At 37.5% G+C, this 21,191-nt stretch overlaps 1 long non-coding RNA gene across 1 annotated transcript in view; it reads left to right on the top strand.

Annotated features, from left to right (window-relative positions):
• Positions 1-928: 928 nt before the first annotated feature.
• LOC134761127 (uncharacterized) overlaps positions 929-21,191 on the top strand; it is a 233,400-nt gene continuing 213,137 nt past the window's right edge. The window contains exons 1-2 of the long non-coding RNA XR_010139407.1: positions 929-981; positions 12,410-12,488. This is a non-coding gene — a long non-coding RNA (uncharacterized LOC134761127). The remainder of the gene's footprint in view (positions 982-12,409; positions 12,489-21,191) is intronic.

Below are 21,191 nucleotides of genomic sequence, written 5' to 3'. Positions count from 1 at the left end.
CAAGGTCAGGAGATTGAGACCATCCTGGCTAACACGGTGAAACCCCGTCTTTACTAAAAATACAAAAAAATATTAGCCAGGTGTGGCGGCGGGCGCCTGTAGTCCCAGCTACTGGGGGGGTTGAGGCAGGAGAATGGCGTCAACCCAGGAGGTGGAGCTTGCAGTGAGCCGAGATCGCAGCCACTGCACTCTATCCTGTGCGACAGAGCAAGAGTCCATCTCAAAACAAAAAAACAAACAAAAGAAAAAAAAAACATACCTGTGCATGTGTCTTTATAGTAGCACGATTTATAATCCTTTGGGTATATACCCAGTAATGCGATTGCTGGGTCAAGTGGTATTTCTGGTTCTAGATCCTTGAAGAATCGCCACACTGTCTTCCACAATGGTTGAGCTAATTTACACTCCCACCAACAGTGTGAAAGCGTTCCTATTTGTCCACATCCTCTCCAGCATCTGTTGTTTCCTGACTTTGTTTTTTTTTTTTTTGGCTCACTGCAACCTCTGTCTCCCTTGTTCAAGTGATTCTCCTGCCTCAGCCTCCCGAGTAGCTGGGATTACAGGCGCCCGCCACCGCGCCTGGCTGATTTTTGTATTTTTAGCAGAGGCGGGGTTTCACCATCTTGGCCAGGCTGGTCTGAAACTCCTGACCTCGTGATCCGCCCGCCTTGGCTTTCCAAAGTGCTGAGATTACAGGCGTGAGCCGCCACTCCTGGCCGAGACCACCATTTTGAATATCACAGGTAATGAGCCAGAGAAAATGATGTTCACTGGAACTCTCCAGAGAAAGTGAAACGTGTCTCTGAAGGACAGGATTTTTATGAGTTTAGAGTGGTACCATGCTCTCCCTTTTCCTTTGCCCCAAGGAATTAGGGTATATTCTAAATCGATTTCATTTGGGTGATACAAGAGATTCTGTTGGTTGTTCAGAGATGTTGAGAGATCAACCGGGAGATTGTGGGAGGATGTGAGCTCTCTGAGGTAACCCCTCTCCATGTGTCGCCCCTGGTCTTCGGGAAGTCTCTCCAATTCAAGAAATGTGCTGTTTTAGTGGTGTCTTTCTTTTGGAAACCGGTGAAGGGACTGAGGGTGCTGTGGAATTAAAGACAACCAAGGGCCAAGCATAGTGGTTCACGCCTGTAATCTGAGCACTTTGGGAGGCCAAGGTGGGAGGATCATTTGAGGCCTGGAGTTCAAGAACAGCCTGTGTAACATAGCAAGACTTTGTTTCTACGAGAAAATAAAATAAAATAGAATAGAATAGAATAGAATAGAATAGAATAGAATAGAATAGAATAAAATAATCTGAATGTAGATGCATGCATCTGTGTTCCCAGCTACACAGGAAGCTGAGGCAGGAGGATTGCTTGAGCCCAGGAGTTTGAGTTTATGGTGAGCTGTGATCGTGTCACTGCACGCTAGCCTGGGCAACAGAATGAGACCCTGCCTCTCAATAAAAAGAAATAAAGAAGACAGAAATTCAGTGGCAATAGAAGCAGGAGGAAATGAATCTTTGAACTTGCAGATGTTGTGGGAAGACTGTTAACAGTCAATGGAATTGGGAGTCAAGAGAAGTTTAACTGAATCTCTGAGTGGCAAGAGTCAGGAGAGGTTTAGCTGAATATAGGTTAGTTTTTTTCTTTTAAGGTTGTGCATACTTGTGATTAATGTTCCTATTTACATCTTTTTCGGATACTGGTGCAAAACCGACTTAGCCAAATCACTCAAAATCTTTGAGTCTGACTCTTTTGCCTTCCAGATAGATTGAATAATTCTTTGGCCTGCCAGTATTTTTATTACCTTGTAAAATGTTTATTGGCTTTCCCCACAAATCCTGGTGCCTTACTCAGAAGTAACATAGCTGGTAGCAAGGATAGGACAGGGTTTGACGAAATCTACAGTGAATGCAAGAAATGTTCTTGTTTCCCCAGAATACAATTTCTTTCCATTCTAATTCCATTCTAATTCTTTCCATTCTAATTCTTTCCAGGGGATCCAAGATTCCCCTGGATCTTGGGTTTGTGCTTATCTACATGTCTGCATTATTATGCATTTTGCTGTATACAGTCTTTTCTGTTCAAAGACACAGGCTGTAAATCAAAAGCTAGAATTGGAATCCAAAGCTTGGGCATAGACTATCCAGGATCAGTGCTATAGAACAGATTTCAGGTGGAACCAACCAGTAAGGGAAATATTGTAATAAATATACATAGATGGCCAAATTCCTTGTTTCCTCTTTGGCTTAACTATATGCAGCCTGTGTTGCTTAATGATGGGAGTATGTTCAGAGAAATGCATCATTAGGCAATTTCATCCTTGTCTGGACATCATAGAACGTACTTATACAAACCTAGATAGTGTAGCCTAATACACACCCAGGCTATATGGTAGAGCCTATTATTGCTCCTAGGCTACAAACCTGTACAGCATATTACTGTCCTGAATATTGTAGGCAAGCAATTAAAACACAATGTAAGTATTTGTGTATCTAAACATATCCAAACATAGAAAAAGTGCAGTAAAAGTATAGTATCTTAATCTTATGTGACCACTGTCATATATGTGTGGTCTATCTTTGACCAAAATGTTGTCATGTGATATATAACTGTATATTCAACTACCTATAAATTTTGTTGATATTAACAACCTTATTATGGTAATTATTAGAAAGAGGATTTGCTTTGTGCTAAGTCATGTATTAGATGTCCAAACACAGACTATGCATGTAATAAATCAAAGTGTCCCTTAAAAGACTGTAGAAAAATAGTTTTATTAAAAATAACAATATAACTCATGCATTTGTAGTTACAGCTGGTAGTAAGGATATAACTAATATTGGACACAGGATGATAAACTATGGCTTGGCAATTTCAGAAAAAAGTGGCTGGAATAGTAATTGGAATGATCCCTTTCACTAAGATATTATGGGTGCTGCAAATGCTACTGAATGCCAAAGCTATTAGCCAGAGAAAATTATGCTGAGGAAAAGAAAATGAATACTTTTGAATACCCATTAAGTTCCAGATACTTAAATATATACAGACTCCTTAAATACTCCTAATCTTGTGATATAAGTATTATTATTTTCACAGATGAAGACTTTGAGGGTAAGAGAGGTTAAGGATTTGTCTAATCTCAAATGGCAAGTGAATGCAAATGATGGATCTAAAATTCAAACCACATCTATTTAGCTCCTAAATGTATTCTCTTTACATTAGTCAGACCTCTGTAGGGTTAATGAATTTGATGCAGAAGATGCTTTGCTTCAACACCAATATAAGAGGTAAAACAAAGGAGTTATCCCCAAGTCAAGAAATGAGAAGTTTCAGCTTCGCTTATTTTGGCAGTTGGCAAATGCCCATCTTCCACAGCTTCTCTGGCTTTTAGAGAGAAAAGAATACATTCACAAATGTAGTGAAAAGAATGGGACTTGTCAAGGTGTTTTCAGACATAGAATGTTGAGAATAAAGATAATGAGTTGGAGATATTAAAAAGAGACAGCCTGACTTCTTAGAGAGGGTTTATAATGTCAATGCACAATCCGAGGGTCTTTTCTTTCTGAATCCACAAACTAAACTTGTCAGTGCCCCAGATCTGATGAGCCTCAGGGAACTGACTAATGTTTAGAATAGAGTATTTATTAATTTACAAACAAAGCTTTTATTTCCTGTGAACATAATAATGGTGCCCACCACCAAAGAACGTTTTTCTTGGTACTAAGGTAATGGTGCTATAGACTCTGTAACCTAAGGTTGATTAGTGAATAGACTCATAAGAAATGGAATTAGGTGACCATGTGGGTACTTTCTCCAGTTCACAGAAGAGAGTGTGCCACTTTAGTGACCAGAACATTCTCATATGGTAGATAACTGCTACAACATTATTGTTCTTTGGTGCCACTTTTCCTAAACTCCACATAGTTCTTACTCCTTTTTAAGAGTCATTTAATTCTTTAAACTACTGTTATAAAAATATACACTCTAGTAACCTTAATTGGATCCCCATAAGCCCTCTTTAGTGTCTGGAATGTGGAAAACTCAAGACAATTAGATACTTATGTCCATTGCCAGTCTCCTCCATTAGTAAAAATCTCAGGTTTTACACATATTCCAGAATCTGATGCTATCTTCTTGTAGTCATCGTGTGTATCAACTATAGGCACATCAAGCTTCTCTGAACAGTCTGACCTGACAGTCAGCTTTGAAATAAAATTAGGAAACTCATTGGCTAGAGATTGTTTATAGGGTAAGAAAGTTAATATAAGACAAATTTGTGAAACTATTTCTGTAAATAAGAATTAGAGAAGAAATGAAATATAGAGGGAGAGACTGACATGGCATTTTATTTTGGTCAAGAGGAAACACAGGAAGAAATATTTCCTGGGAGAGAAGCTGTGTTTCTGATGTATCATTTTCATTAAGGATGGCAATAATTTGAAGGACCCATGTAAATTAAGCCTTATTATTTTTAAACATATTTTAACAATTTCTTTTAAATCATCCAAGGGTAATATGGCATGGTTGGAATTCTGCTTATCCCAATTATGGTTGTTCTTTATGTAATTGACATATATCTAATGAGCACTCACTATATACAAGGAGGGTGTTGGCACCATGAATAAACAGGATAAGATGGTCTCTTTTTTATGGGACATTTGCTCTAAACCCCATAATAAAATATTCACACAGCAAAGGGTGATTTACCATCAAAGGCCATAAATGGGTAACACACCCCACTGTTCGAAAGGGTTGTGAAAATATTTTGGAGGTCAGAAGCTGTATAAAGTAACATTAAGTCAGGTTAGGGAGGGCAATCAGTGCTATTTACCTCCTAGAAGAGATGGGGTATTCCCTTCAGGCCACAAGTCCTTGCTAGGGTCCTTAAGTTTCCCAATAGGTTCCTATTTTGAATTTGACTACCTGTGCAGGGCCACATGCTCTTCACTGACATGGTCACATAGTTGCCTGTGTTCAAGTACTTTCCAGGAGTGCACTCTGGAATTTATAGCTGTCCAGTAGTTATTAAAATCATAACTGAGAAAAGCAATATTCAGCATGTATTTCGTAAAGGGTATGCAATTAATTTTTTTTGAAATGTAAATATTTCCTTCCAGACCCAAGAGAGCTATGAATCTGGACTGAATAATAATGCAGTCCTCAAAGATTTGTACTATAAGGGAATCATGAGCCTATGTTGAGGAATATTATGAGAAACAGCATTAGAAACACCTTGTGGGGCTGTGGAGAAAATAAGCCTGAGGATGTCTTTTATTATATAGTTGAAAACATGGACAAAAAATCTATTGAGCATGTTGCTTCACCAATAGTCTAGCCTTGCTCATTGATGACACTATATCTTTAACTATTTCAGGGTTATTTGTCCCTCCATGATGGTATGGTCAGGAGAACAGAGAGTAATGGAAAGCGAGATCTGCTACTATTGTGAATTGGTCACTATATGAAGGGACATAATCATTACTGACAAGAGACTTGTTTAAGATGAAGAAAATGAATCTAAATGAAGTTATTTCTTCTTACCGGATGATATGACTTAATTAGTACAGATCTGCACTGTCCAAAATAATAGCCACTAGCCACATGCAGCTATTTATATTAACATTTCAACAAAGCAAAATTAAGTAAAGTTAAAATTTCAGTGCCTTGGTTATAGTAATAATACTGCTGGTGCTCAATAGCCACATGTGACTATTTGGCTACCATATTGGATAGCACAGATACAGAATATTTCCTTTATTGCATAATGTTCTACTGGATAGCACTGGTTGAGATAATAACAAGGAATGAATGACCCAAGCAATTCAATCAATGGTCCATTCTGTAGAATAATTAATCAGGATGTTTTATACCCTCTTCCTTCTTTGTTCATCTCTTTACATTATTAGTGCTTTGATTGGAGCTAGTACAAATGGGTCACATTTACTGAATTATTTTAGAATAATATTTTCTCATTCATCAAATACATGAGCTCACGTTTATACTTTCTTTTTCTTTCTCTTTCTTTCTTTCCTTCCTTCCTTCCTCCCTTCTTCCTTCCTTCCATTTCTTCTTTCTTTCTTTCTTTCTTTCTTTCTTTCTTTCTTTCTTTCTTTCTTTCTTTCTTTCTCTTTTTATTGGCTTTGTAGAATATCCAAATTTAGTACATCAGCATAGACTCTGCAATAAACTGTAGAAAAATTCTAGCTAGAAAACTTGATTGAAGTTAATAGTTGAGGGAGTCTTTTGAATACTTTGCAGATTTAAATTCTTCCTATTCATTTGTTTTCTATTAGCATAAATAACCAAGAATTAGTTGTAGTTTTTATTAAAGAGAAAAATTAAGTAAGAGACTGACAGACAGATGGAGAGGACAAAGACAGGGGCAAACAGAGATAAACAGATGAATCAAAGGAGAGACATTTATTGAGTGCATTCTGTGAGGCTATTATTAGACTAGATTATTCCTTTAATACTTAAAAACCCATTGAAATAAATTTTGTCCTGATTTTATAGATGAGAAAACAGGCTCAGAGAGGGATTTCAGTTGCTCAGTGTTCATATGACTGTAGATGATAGTGCTAAGATTTGAACTCAAACCTTCTTCAAGAATTATGAATATCCTATTCTATCAATCTCTAAGACGTTATCTTTTTTCCCCAAATCACTGACAGCAAAATTTCCATGTCTTTTTGTTGTCTTATATTTTCTTTTGCTTCTTATTTCTTCTTTGAATTGTTTTTGCTCAAGGGGTTTTTGTCTTCTTTATTTGAAAATAAAGAGTAATGTGTCAGGAAGATTTTTCACCTGTTTTCTAGAGTAAATCTTTTTCTGAATTGTATTTTACCTGCTTTTTGCTCTTATAGCTCTTCCAATTTTTATTGGAATGTTTATGCAATGACCCATGCTATTTATTTCTAATTGTTATTTATCTTTTTTAGTGGGAATGATTTTGTTTGTCTTTAATTTGCTCACTTAACATGTGGGAATGGAATGAGAGGAGGGAACTAAGGCAGCAAGTTACTTCTGTTTGGTCTCCTTGTCTCCAAACTCTTTCTCATTAAATCTGCTGCATTTTCTGTTCTCATGGACCAATGTTCTTTCAAATTTTGACATTCCGGTCTTCAAAGTGAGAAGTTTAGTGTAATTTTCAGTGAAGGAAGCTGAAATTAAATCTTGTGATTTAATATGAACAACATATACATGTATGCTTAAAAGAATAATGTAATGAAAACTATTGCCCATTACCCAGTTTAAGGAAAAATCATTTTCAGAACCTTAAAAGCTCCTAATGATGCTTTTTAAAAAATCCCATTCCTTCCTTACCTCAGAGAACCCAATCCATTTGATTTTGTGGTTATCATTTCATTGCTTTTCTTTATATTTTTATAAGGCATAAATATTTCCCTAAGTAATATATCTATATTTATATATAGATATATTCCCCAAGTAATATACCTATATCCCTAAGTAATATTGAGTATTGTCTGCTTTGAACTTTATGTAAGTAGACCCATACTAAATATATGCTTCTGTGATTTGCTTCTTTCACTCAACATAATCATTTTGCATTTCCCACATGTCAGTACATAAAACTGTAGTTTTACATTGCACATATGAATACATTGCATGAATAAATCACTTACTTATTCATTCCACTGTTAATCGACATTTGAAGTGCTTCCAGTGTTTCTCTTTAAACAGTGGACTATGCTCTCCTGAGCATTTTTTCAGGTCTCTATTTGCAAAAACAATCTCTTGCTAGACATTTTTTTTGAAATATACTTAAGAGGAGAATCACTGGGTTGTAGAATGTGTCATCTTCAACTTTATTAGATAATGTAAACAGTTTTCCAATATAATTGTACCAAACTATAATCTCAGCAGTAGGTATGAGAACCTATTGGTCCACATCTCTGTCAAATTTTGGCATTGATAGACTCATTGAAAATCAATTGGCTGAGGGAATTTAGAGCACAGGTCAATAGGTGCAGCAAACCACCATGGCACACATATACCTATGTAGCAAACCTGTACATTCTGCACATGTATCCCAGAACTTAAAGTAAAAAAAAAATCATTTTCTGCTTATAATATATATATATATATGAAAATCAACTGACTGTTAATCAGAGGGTTTATATCTAGACTCTAAATTCTATCTGATTGAACTATATGACACCTTTGTGGCAGTACCAGGCTATATTGATGGCTATAGCTTTGTAGAAACTTTTGAAATTGGCTCCACCTACTTTGTTCTTTTTAAGGGTTGTTTTGGCTACTCTAAGTCCCTTCACTTTTAGGATCAGTTTGTCAATTTCTGCAAAGAAGTCATCTGGGACTTTAAAGAAGATTACATTGAATCTTGTAGATCGATTTTGGGAATATTTATTGCCATCTTAGACAAATAGTCTTCTAATCTATGAACATGGCATGTCTTTCCATTAATTTATGTCTTTTTCAGTTTCTTTCAACAGTACTTTTTAGTTTTCAGAGTATAAGTTTTACACTTTTTGTTAAATGTATTAAGTATTTTTCTTTTTGATGCTCTGCTTCATTTCATTTTTGATTGCCCATTGTAAGTGTATAGAGATAGAATTGGTTATTGTGTATTCATTTTTTGTCTGTCTACTTATCAAACACTTTTCTTAGTTCTAGTAGTTTTTTAGTGAATTGTTTAGGATTTTTTGTATATACATCATGCCATCTGCAAGTAGAGATAATTTTAATTCTTCCTTCCCAGTATGGATGTCTTTTATTTAATTTGCATCTAATTACACTGGCTCTGACCTTCAGTACAACGTTAGATAGATGTTGTGGGAGCAGATATTTTTGTCTTGTTCCTGATGTTAAGGTGAAAGCATTGTCTTTTGCCATTAAGTATGACGTAAATTGTGACTTTTTCACAGATACTCTTTATCAGATTGAGAAAGCTTCCTTCTATTTCTAGCTTGAGGGCTTTTATCATGAAGGGTGTTGGTTTTTGTCAAGTACTTTTTCTGCAACCATCAATAGCTGCAGAAAAATAGTCACATTTAAAAAAATTCAATGACCTGACATATTACATTAGCTGATTTTCAGATGCCAAACCAACCTTACATTGTTGGGATAAATTCCATTTGGTCATCGTATATAATCCCTTTTGTATGCTGGATTCAGGTTGTTATTTTGCTGAAAGTTTTTGCATCGATGTTCATAAGAGACATCGGTCTGTAGCTTTCTTTTCTTGTGATATCTTTGGTTTTGGTATCAGGGTACTATTCCCTTTGTCATTGGCCATCAAGAATTTTGCTAGGACACGTCTGGATATGGATCACTTTGTGTTTATCCTACTTGGAGTTCATCAAGCTTCTTAGATATGTAGATAAATGTTTTCAGCAAATTTGGGAAGTTTCAATCATTTTTTCGCATATTCTTTCTATCCCTTTTTCTCTCAACTTTCCATCTGGAACTCCTATTATGCATGTATTAGAACACTTAATGATGTTCCACAGACCTCAGAGGTTCTGTTCATTTTTCTTCATTCTTTTTTCTTTCTGTTTCTCATACTAGATAATCTCAATTGACCTATTTTCAGTGTTTCTGAATCTTTCCTATGACAGCTTTCATCTGTTGTTGGGCCTTTCTAGTGAATTTTTCATTTTAGTTATGGCACTTTTTCAACTCCAGAATATCTACTTGGTTTTTAGAACACTTTCTGTTTATTGATATTTTCTGTTTGGTTGGACATCATTCTCAACCTTTGCTTTAGTTTTTAGACATGTTTTTCTTTAGATCTTTGAACATAGTTATAATGGTTGCATTGAAGATCTTTGCTTCTTAAACCAACTTTTGGATTTTTTTCACAGGCAGTTTCTGTTGCACACTTTTTTCTTATGTGTAAGTCACACTCTCCTGTTTCTTTGCATGTCTCATAATTTTTTGTCAAAATAGGACATTTTAGATAAAATATTGTAGTACTTTTGGATACTGATTCCTTTACCCTCTGTGGGACTTTTTGTTGTTGTTTGATTGATTGTGTATTTCATTAGGGACTTGACTGGACTGTTTTAGGGAAGTCTATTTCCCCACAGTGTGAAGCCTTATCTATGTTAATGAGGGATTTGGGCAAAGATATTCATTCATTAGAATATCACTGTCTTATTACTCATAACAGTTTACAAGTTCTGGATTAGGAGTGTTGTGGAAATGTTGATTATGTTATATGTAAATATCTTATAGAAGGAATAAATAATCAAGAAAAATAACACTCTGGCTAAAAACATAAAATATAAGAAGAGGATTTCTAAATAAAAACCCTTCTTGAGGTAGGGGGCCCTGCATATGACGGATTAGGTATTCTCATGATTAAAAGGCATGAGGAAAAGGGGTCCCTAGTGAGAGCTTTGGACTGTCACTACATCATGATTACACTAAATTGAGTGAATAAATGCTGTAGGCATCTCCATGGAAGGCTTTCACACTAAAGTTCTATAAGAAATACCTTACTAGCTACTTAACTTCCCATGAGATATTCAGTGCTGTTCCACCACAGACATAGGCTCTTCTACTACTAGGGCAGTAGTTCTGAACTGGAGGAAATGCTGTCCTCCAGGGGACATTTGACAGTCTGGAAACATTTTTGATTGTCACAGCTAGAAAGGGTGCTATTTGCATCTAGTGGTAGAAATCAGGGAAGCTGCTAAATATCCTACAATGCACAGGACAGCTCTCTACACCAAAAGAATTATCAACTCAAAGTGTCAATTGTATCTAGGTTGAGAAAAGTTGCTTTAAGCTAAACAAGCTGTGTTAGTCTGTTTGAGCTGCTATAACCAAATACCATAGACTGGGTAGCTTATAAACACAGAAATTTATTTCTCACAGTTCTGGAAGCTGGAAAGTCTAAGATCAAACCACCAGCAGGTTCAGTTGTCTAGTGAGGGCTGCTCTCTGCCTCCAAGATGGTGTCTTGTATGTTGCATCCTCCAAAGGCAGGAGCCCTGTGTCCTTACATGGCAGAAGGTGGAAGGGCAAAAGGAATGAACTGTCAGGCCTTTTTATAAAAACATCTAACCCCATTCCTGAGGGAGGAGCTCTCATGGCTTCTTAAAGCCCCCACTTCTTAATACTATCACACTTGGTGATAGCATTAAGAAACTTCTGAGTTTTGGAGGGGACACACCACAGCAGCATAATCCCATTTCCTAAAACTTTCTGTTTCTTCTCTCTGTTGTCTCATATTAGTCAATAAAATTAAGAAAGTATTTCCTTTGTACTGCTAAATGTATCTTTACTTATATTATATGGTTTGTATCTTAGTAATTTCCTAAAAAAGAGCTCATGGGAATAATATTCCTGTCGTTTCATCATCTCTTTTTTGAATTTCTGCATTTCTGCATTGTGGTTCCCATTCAAGGAGGTATTTTATTTTATTTTATTTTATTTTATTTTATTTTTTGAGACGGAGTCTCGCTCTGTTGCACAGGCTGGAGCGCAGTGGCGTGATCTCGGCTCTCTGCAGGCTCCGCCTCCTGGGTTAACGCCATTCTCCTGCCTCAGCCTCCCAAGTAGCTGGGACTACAGGCGCCCACCACCACGCCCGGCTAAATTTTTTTTTGTATTTTTAGTAGAGACAGGGTTTCACCATGTTAGCCAGGATGGTCTCAATCTCCTGACCTCGTGATCTTCCCGCCTTGGCCTACCAATTTGTTAATATTGAATGTAAATCCTGGTAAAATGCTTAATCACAATTTTGATCAGCCCCCGGCACCATTTTTCGGTAAGAGTTTTTGTCTGTTGCTATTCATTCCTCCTTAGTAAGTTTGTGTCAGTATTTTACCTATATCTTTTTATTATTCATATTTAATCACTTTTATTTTTCTGCATGAGCTCTTTATAAGTTGTTTCTTGATGATGGTGGAAAGGAGGTACAAGATGCCTAGACTAGTCTTCCAGGCTGCACAATCCAAGGGCTTTTTTGTCTTTGCTACTACAGAAAATCTACTTCCTAAAAATATATCTCATCTGTGTGATTTTTAAAAATTAAATTATTATTTTTTTAGTGTAGTCTCATTTCCTCTGCCATTCCAAATCAAATTGGGTGCTAAAGGGCTTTTTCCACTAGCCTTGTCTACCCCAGTTCCTCCATTCATTGTAACAAACAAGAGACATAGCTTACTTCAGGATAAGTTCCTCAGCTTTAGAAAATGTACTTTCTACTGGCATTTTCTATGATCTTCCACTACTGGGCCTTTTACGACACCCCATGCCTTTTCTCATTACTTCTTATTGTGCAGCTTCTGCTTTGGCTTAGGTGCCTTTGGGAACTCTCACATAAATTTTGGAGTTTACATATTATATGTTTCCTAATGTCACTGAAAATGGAGTTTTGAGATTTCACACATTCTCATTTTTGCTTTTGTATGATTTTTCAGAAGGAGAAGAAGTATTTACATTAGAAGTCTGATTCACAGGTCAGGGGCAAAGTGAAAAACATCTGCATTTTTAAAAGATGTCTTTTAACTTACACACTTATGAACAATTTTAAGAATGGGAGAAGTGATAGGAAACCTTATGTAATTTTCATCTCCAGTTTTATGTTTTTAATTTTGGCTTCTTTCTCCCACACCCAATGTTTGGGAGTCTGTTGGACAACTAGGGATGTGTTTCTAAATCTCTTTAAGACAGAGGTATTTCTCAAAGTGTGCAGTCACATTAGGGACAATGAAGCAGGTGTTTTGACCTTCTATGTGGCATGCTATTTGCTTATGGTCTGGTCTGCTACAGTATCACACCCTCTCAATGTCCCCACCTGCTTGTATACAGATATAGCTGTAGAATGCTGGGAAATAACTGTGGGTAACATACTGGCCTTTTCATAACAACAAATCATGATGTAGAATCAGTGAGCATTGCAGAGAATGGCTGTGTTACAACACAGAAAGCAGTTTTTATTTTTTGGAATCTGGAAAGTATAACCATTCCATGAGATTTAATATTTTCACTCACATGGCATTATACCATCACTATAAACATCTTTTAATGTCAAGGATGACATTATATATGTATTCCTTTTATTATTATCTTCCAGAGTCACTTGGCTTCCAGCTTCATCCATGTCCCTGCCATGATCTCATTACTTTTTATGACTGCTTAGCAACACTCTACTACATTTTCTGGGTTTTTGTCTGTTACATTGAAAGCAGGAATGGTTGGGGGATGGGCTGAGTATGGAGGGAATGAATATGAAAAAAATATTTAAAAATGGAGAGCACTTTACAACCTATGAAATTCTGTGCTGTTGGTAATACAAAGATGAATAAATCATCTGCCTCACACTCAAATGGAGAGCAGTAGACTAGCATTTATTAAACACGATGTGGCACAAATTGTATTTGGTATTTTATTTATTTATTTTTAAATTTTTATTTTACTTTAAGTTCCAAGATACATGTGCAGAACATGCAGGTTTGTTACATAGGTATACATGTGCCATGGTGGTTTGCTGTATCTATCAACCTGTCATGTAGGTTTTAAGCCTCGCATGCATTAACTATTTGTCCTGGTGCTCTCCTTCGCCTTAGCTCCCTACCCATGACAGGCCACGGTGTGTGTTATTCCCCTCTCTGTGTCCATGTGTTCTCATTGTTCAACTCCCATTTATGAGTGAGAACACATGGTGTTTGGTTTGGCTTCCAGCTTCATCCATGTCCCTGCAAAGGACATGATCTCATTACTTTTTATGACTGCGTAGTATTCCATGGTGTACAGATACCATATTTTCTTTATCCAATCAATCATTGATGGGCATTTGGGTTGGTTCCATGTATTTGCTATTGTAAATAGTGCTGTGATAAACATACAGGTGCAGGTATCTTTATGGTAGGATGATTTATATTCCTTTGGGTATATACCCAGTAATGGGATTGCTGGGTCAAATGGTATTTCTGGTTCTAGATCCTTGGGAAATCACCACACTGTCGCCCACAATGTTTAACTAATTTACATTTCCACCAACACTGTGAAAGTATTCCTATTTCTCCACAGCCTCACCAGCATCTGTTGTTTCTTGACTTTTTAATAATTGCCATTCTGACTGGCATGAGATGGTATCTCATTGTGGTTTTGATTTGCATTTCTCTAATGAACAGTGATGTTGAGCTTTTTTTCATATGTTTGTTGGCGCATAAATGTCTTCTTTTGAGAAGTTCCTGTTCATATCCTTTGCCCATTTTCTGATGGGGTTTTTTGTTTTTTTTTTTCTTGTAAATTTGTTTAAGTTCCTTGTAGATTCTGGATATTAGACCTTTGTCAGATGGGTAGGTTACAAAAATTTTCTCCCATTCTGTAGGTTGCCTGTTCACTCTACTGATAAGTTTCTTTTGCTGTGCAGAAGCTCTTTAGTTTAATTAGATCCCTTTTGTCAATTTTAGCTTTCGTTGCAATTGCTTTTGGCATTTTCGTCATGAAATCTTGGCCTATTCCTATGTACTGAATGATATTGCCTAGATTTTCTTCTAGGGTTTTTATGGTTTTGGGTTTTACATGTATGTCTTTAATCCATTTTGAGTTTTTTTTGTATAAGGTGTAAGGAAAGGGTCCAGTTTCAGTTTTCTGCCTATGGCTAGCCTGTTTTCCCAGCACCATTTATTATATAGGGAATCCTTTCCCCATTGCTTGCTTTTGTCAGGTTTGTTGAAGATCAGATGGTTGTATCAATATTTAGAGCTCCTTTTAGCAGTTCTTGTAGGGCTGGCTTTGTGGTGGTGAATTCTCTCAGCACTTGTCTGAAAAACACTGTATCTTTTCCTTCATTATGAAGCTTAGTTTCACTGGATACAAAATTATTGGCTGATAATTATTTCATTTAAGGAGGCTACAGATAAAACCTCAATACCTTCTAGCTTATAGGGTTTCTGCTGAGAAATATGCTGTTAATCTGACAGGTTTTCCTTTATAGGTTACCTGATGCTTTTGCCTCACAGCCCTTAAGATTCTTTCCTTTGTTTTGACATTATATATCCTGATCTAAAGTGCCTAGGTGATGATCTTTTTGCTATGATTTCCCAGGTGTTCTTTGAGCTTCCTGCAGCTGGTTGTTTAGATCTCTAGCAAGGCCAGGGAGGTTTTCCTTGATTATTCCCTCAGGTATGTTTTCCAAACTTTTAGGTTTCTCTTCTTCCTCAGGAACACCAATTAATCTTTAGATTTGGTCATTTAACATAATCCCAAACTTCTTGGAGGCTTCGTTTTGTTTTTTTTTTTTGTTTGTTTGATTCTTTTTTCTTTGTCTTTCTTGGATTGCATTAATTCAAAAGCCTTGTCTTTGAGCTCTGAAGTTCTTCTACTTGTTCAATTCTATTGTTGAGACTTTGTATTGTTGAGTGTATTTTGCATTTCTCTAAGTGTGTTCTTCATTTCTGGAAGTTGTAATTGTTTTTTATTTATGATGTCTTTTTCTCTGGAGATTTTTCTGTTCATATCTTGTATCATGTTTTTTTGATTTCTTTAAGTTGGTATTTGCCTTTCTTTGGTGCCTCCTTGAGTAGCTTAATAATCAGCCTTCTGAATTATTTTTCTGGCAATTGAGAGATTTCTTCTTGGTTTGGATTCATTGCTGGTGGGCTAGTGTGATCTTTTGGTGATGTTGAAGAACTTTGTTTTGTCATATTACCAGAATTGTTTTTCTGGTTCCTGCTCATTTGGGCAGACTATGTCAGAGGGAATATCTGGGGCTCAAGGACTGCTGTTCAGATTCTTTTGTCCCACGGGGTGCTCACTTGATGTGATGCTCTCCCCCTTTCCCTAGGGTTGGAGCTTTCTAAGAGCTGAACTGCAGTGCTTGTTATTTCTCTTCTGGGTCTAGCCACCCAGTGGAGCTACTGGGATCCAGGCTGGCACTGGGGAGCATCTGCAAAGTGTCCTGTGATGTGATCTGTCTTCAGGTCTTTCAGCCGTGGATACCAGCACCTGCTCCAGTGGAGGTAGTGGCAGGGTGAAGTGGACTCTGTGAGAGTCCTTGGTTGTAGTTTTGTTTAGTGTGTTGGTTTTATGTTGGTTGGTCTCCACCTGGGAGGTGACTTTCAAAGGAGCATCAGCAGTGGTAGTATAGGGGGGATACAAGCTTGCCCTAGGGTTGCCTGGATAAGTATTTGGGTTTCTCAGGTGGTAGGTTGGGCCATGGAACTCCCAAGAGATTATCTCCTTTGTCTTAGGCTACCAGGGCAGGTAGAGAAGACCATCAAGTGGGGGCAGGATTAGGCATGTCTGAGCTCAGACTCTCCTTGGGACGGGCTTGTCGTGGTCACTCTGGGGGATAGGGGTGTGGTTCTTAGGCCAAAGGAGTTATGTTTCCAGGGGGGATTATGGCTGCCTCTGCTGTGTCATATAGGACACCAGGGAAGTGGGGGAAAGACAGCAGTGACAGGCCTCACCCAGCTTCCAAGCAGCCAGAAAGACCAGTCTCACGCCCACTGTGCCCCCAACAGTACTGAGTTTATTTCCAGGCAGCTGGTGAGCAGGGCTGAGAACTTGCCCCAGGCTACAAGCCTCCCTGCTGAGAAAGCAAGCAGGGCTTCATGTCTCCCCACCTGCTGTGGCTTCTGTGCTTGTAGCTGCACTCCCTGCTCATCCCCTCCCCTGGATTCTGTCCAGGAAACTTTGCGTTTGGTTGATATTGTTACAAAGTTCAGCTGGAAGTTTCCTTCTCCCTGTGGTATTTCCCCAATTCCACTGGCAGCTCTCCTCAAGGACTCCTGTAAGACAAAGTCATAAATGGCATCCCTGGGGACCAAGAGTGCCCACAGTCTCTTCCCACTGCTTCCTCTACCCCATATTTTGCTTGGCTGTCTAAATTAATCTCAGCTTCAGGTAAAGTTAAATCCTTCTTCTGTGATCTAGACCTTCAGGTTCCCCAGTGAGGATGTGTGTTTGGGGGTGGACTTCCCCCATTACACACTTTGGACACTCACAGTGGTTTGGCTGTCTCATGGAGTCTGCAGCCTGTTATTTGAAATTCTATCTGCATCTAGAGACTGGAGAATGGGTTGGAAAGAGAGTAGGGAATGAGAAACTGGTTCAAAATCTTTTGGGGTGCTTGATGCCAGCAAGATTAAAAACTAATAACCAAACACAAATGTTATTGAAAATGTGCTGTTTCTCACTCAGAAAAATAAGTATGTAAGCAGATCTTTTACCTAATCTTTAAGGAAAATATTGTAAAAGTTCTATGCTTCTTGCTCCCCAGTGGCTGGTCTCACGCTTTCTGGCTTATCACAGTTATGAGGAGTAGGATACTTTCTCCGCCACTTTGGTGGAGAATTAAACACTTATCACTGGTCAGTTTCTCCCTACCACCTCCATTGTCACGGCCTCACTGAGTCAAAGTTGTCTTACCACTTCACCCTCATGGGCTTCTGTGTTGATTCCACTGTACTGTGCATTTGCTTTCAGTGCAGGCTATTTGAAGAACTTTGCCATTTCCTGTCACATGAAGGTAATATGGCTGTGTAATTAAAAAGTTTAGCAACACTGACATTTCTGTGTTTGCACTAGAATTATCTTGATATTACCAGGGACTGAAGAACGCTGCCACCTGCTAGGAACATATGCATATGTTTGAGCAAAGGTTAATTAGTTTATTCAGAAAAGTGATTCAGGTAAGAGCTTAAGAGCAACTTGGTACATTCTAATGCAACAGAGTGGTATGTTATAAGAAGAACTAGGTCAGCTTTCGGCAAGAAAATTTGAAAGTTTCCTTTTTTGGAAGTGGGTGGAATAGCAGTTTGATTGATTATTTCAACCTTAAATATAAGACAGATTATCTGTAGCTTGATTAAATGTTCCTCCTTACAGGTCTGTGTCCAGGTATTAATTCTGCATTAAACTAGTTGTACATATTGTAGGGGAGCAAATGTCTCCTTATCTTAATCTCCAAGCATTTGTCTTTGTATAGCCAAATGATGTACACAAAGATGGCAGCCAATGTGTATATATGTATACAATAACTTGGATTGTATCCATTGAGTATAAATATAGGTTGATAAGTTTGATACTATTTAAATATACCCACTCTGCACATCAATTCTCCATTCTCTGAAGATTTTGCTTTAGTTAAATATGATGGGCTTTAGTTAAATTTGAGAGTCTTCTAAATTCCCGAATCTTTTGGAAAAATGTTATTTTCAACTATCTATTTGTTGACAATTTTTTATCTTTGATTTACAAAGAGCAGTAACACACCATTGAAAACTGCTCTCTGGACAAAGAAGACATGTTTCTCAAATCAAGATGGTAGCCTGACCTGAAGGAGCCCTTTTACCTCCCAGACAAACAGAGTAGTGAAACTTGTCTTTGTCTTATTCAACTTGCCTTACTTTAAGAAAGGACTTGTTAGTTTAAAAATAGTCATCTTTTATTCCCTGCCTGTCAGAACCTTTCTGCCTTCTCTCAGAATCCAGCATTTACTGATGTTCTTTGATTGACATACTCCTTAGTACTAAAAGGGAACAGAGAATGGGAAAATGTTCAGTTTTATTGACAGGTGCTGAGACCTTGTCAGGGACAATTGCTTAGCAACCTCTCTGGTGCCACTTTCGGGAAAGTGGAAATTAAAGGACAGAATTACATATAAATGAAAGGGAAGCATATATGAAAAAGCCAATCATCATAAAACACTAAGTATTTTTTTTTTCAACTAGGTCTTTGAGTTAGCAGTGTAACTTGCAAAATCTGCACAAATTATCTTTTTATTTTCTTGGTTTGTTGGATTCTTGAAGAATTGAGATAATTTCAGGTTTTTGCCAAATGCTCATAGATTTTGGTAAGTGAAAGAAACTGTATTCAGAGAAAGAATATCTTGGTTCCTTTGTCAACTCTGACTTGTCCTGGTTATTTACTCTGTGCAGGCCATTTAACCTTCCTGAGCTTCATGGATAAATTGGGAAAACCACCTTTGCTGAGATTAAATAAGTTTAGGGTTCATGTGAAAAGGGCTTGAAAATTGTTAAGTGCTTGAGAAATAAGGAATTCCTATAATTTTGCTATATTTGGACATAGTCTGTGCACTAATATGATGCTCGTGTAAGTTGGACATAAATGTTGTTTTATTACTATAGAAAGAATACAAGCTTACATTTGAAAGTATTTTTCAAAGTACCTTTGCAAATGTTATACCATCTGATCCTTATGGTTCTGTGATAAAGACTATTTTCCCTAATTTCCAGTTAATAACTATTAACCCTAGGTCTAGATTATGTGATTTGCCCACAACAACACTGAGGAGTGATTAGGAGCTTAATCAGGTCAACTGGTCCCAAGCTCTGACATTTCCACTCTTTTATTAGTTTCTGTTGCTACCTTAATTATTTTTGGAGTGAGATGATGTAAACTAGCTCTTTCTGAAGTATCTGTGGTGAATAACCAGTTTTTAAAATTTTTGTAATCTGTCACAGATGTATACTTTTGTAAAATACAATAAAAGTGAATTATTGGAATCAGACCTGTCAGAACTCTGTCAATTTCCTGGTTTGGACAATGTACTATGGTTAAGTAAGATATTATCAATGAGAAAAGCTGGGTGAAGGGAATATAGGAGCTCTCTGTACTATTTTTACAACTTCTTGTGAGTTTTAGCTTATTTAAAAAAAGTTATTAAGTATAAATTATTAGAAAATAAAAATAAAATTCAAAATACAGTTTCTACATTTTCATGATTAGAGAGTTAAGAGACATAAAATTACTCAAATTTCCATAAAAGTTTCTAAATGCTTGGTTTCAATTTCTATATTTATTTTGTGGCAGACCAGTAATAAACACTCCACTGACCACACTGGCATGAATATTAATGAAAAGAAATTTCTTTTCTGTTCAAATAAGAAGTCCCCTAAGGAACTGTAACTTCTCAGCCTTAATTTTCAAGTCCAAGGAAAAGCATCTGACTGTTCCAAAGTTTGTCCAGGTCCAATCAGCTTTGGCAGAGTGAAGAACGTAGAATCATGTTGGGGCCCAGCAAAAATAAGCAGTAGTACTCAGAGAAGCAAGGATGAAGAGAAATCTCAAGAAATGACTAATAAAGGATTCGATATGTGACTGTGACTCGGCATTTGTTAGGGGAGAAATGATAAGTCTGACTTTAATGGAAATGACTGTAGATTACTGCCCCACACAGCCAATGACTAAAATAATATGAGGTGGAGAAGATGAACTATAGGTATGCAGAGAAGAGAACATTTCTACTTGGGGAAATTACAGAAAGTTTTTTGGAGTGAGTTGTACTTGGGTAGCTTAAATAGCTCTTGAAGTAAGTGTGGAATGTGACAAGATGTAAGTGGGGGAAGTCATTGCTGGCTTTTGAGCAAACTGTTATTTCAGGAAAATCAATCATTCAGTGGTGAGGAGGATGGATTAGTGGTAGGGGATTGTGGAGCCGGGGTCAGGGAGGCTAACTGTGAAGCTGGTTCATGAGGAGTACAAACATGTGAAATAGTGGTTGTGTTTGAAAAAGGAAATGCACATGAGAGAGATTTTAGAGGTAAAATAGAGTATGGTGAGTGATTCAATGTGGTACATTACTAGTAAGAGACAGAAAAAGAAAAACATTTGAGAGGAATCAGAATTAGTTCAGTTTCAGTTATGCCTTTTGAGGGACTGGTGTTGGTTTAGGTGGTTATTTCCTCAGGCAATTGGAAAAATGGATGTAAAAATCAGGTGTATGCATTCACCAACTTGGAACCTTTAATAATGTCTCTCAAAAAAGATATCCACAAGTCTTAACCCCCAGTAACTGTGAATGTGACTGTATTTAGAAATAGGGTCCTTGGGCTGGGCACGGTGGCTCATGGCTGTAATCCCAGCACTTTGGGAGGCCGAGGCGGGCAGATCATGAGGTCAGGAGATGGAGACCATCCTGGCTAACACGGTGAAACCCCGTCTCTACTTAAAATGCAAAAAAAAAAAAGAAAAAAAAATTAGCCAGTCATGGTGGCGGGCACCTGTAGTCCCAGCTACTTGGGAGGCTGAGGCAGGAGAATGGCATGAACCCGGGATGGGAGCTTGCAGTGAGCCTAGATTGCACCACTGCACTGCAGCCTGGGCAACAGAGTGAGACTCCATCCCCCCCCCCCCCCAAAAAAAAAAAAAGAAATAGGGTCCTTGAAGATGGAATTAAGTTAAGGTCTTCAGATGTAAACATCCTAGATTTAGGGTGGGCCCTAAGCC

This window comes from Pongo abelii, chromosome 2 (genome assembly GCF_028885655.2).
Source record: "Pongo abelii isolate AG06213 chromosome 2, NHGRI_mPonAbe1-v2.0_pri, whole genome shotgun sequence".
In the NCBI taxonomy this organism is placed as follows: domain Eukaryota; kingdom Metazoa; phylum Chordata; class Mammalia; order Primates; family Hominidae; genus Pongo; species Pongo abelii.
The sequence above is the reverse complement of the archived record's forward strand: the minus strand, read 5'-3'. Positions and strand labels throughout refer to the sequence as shown.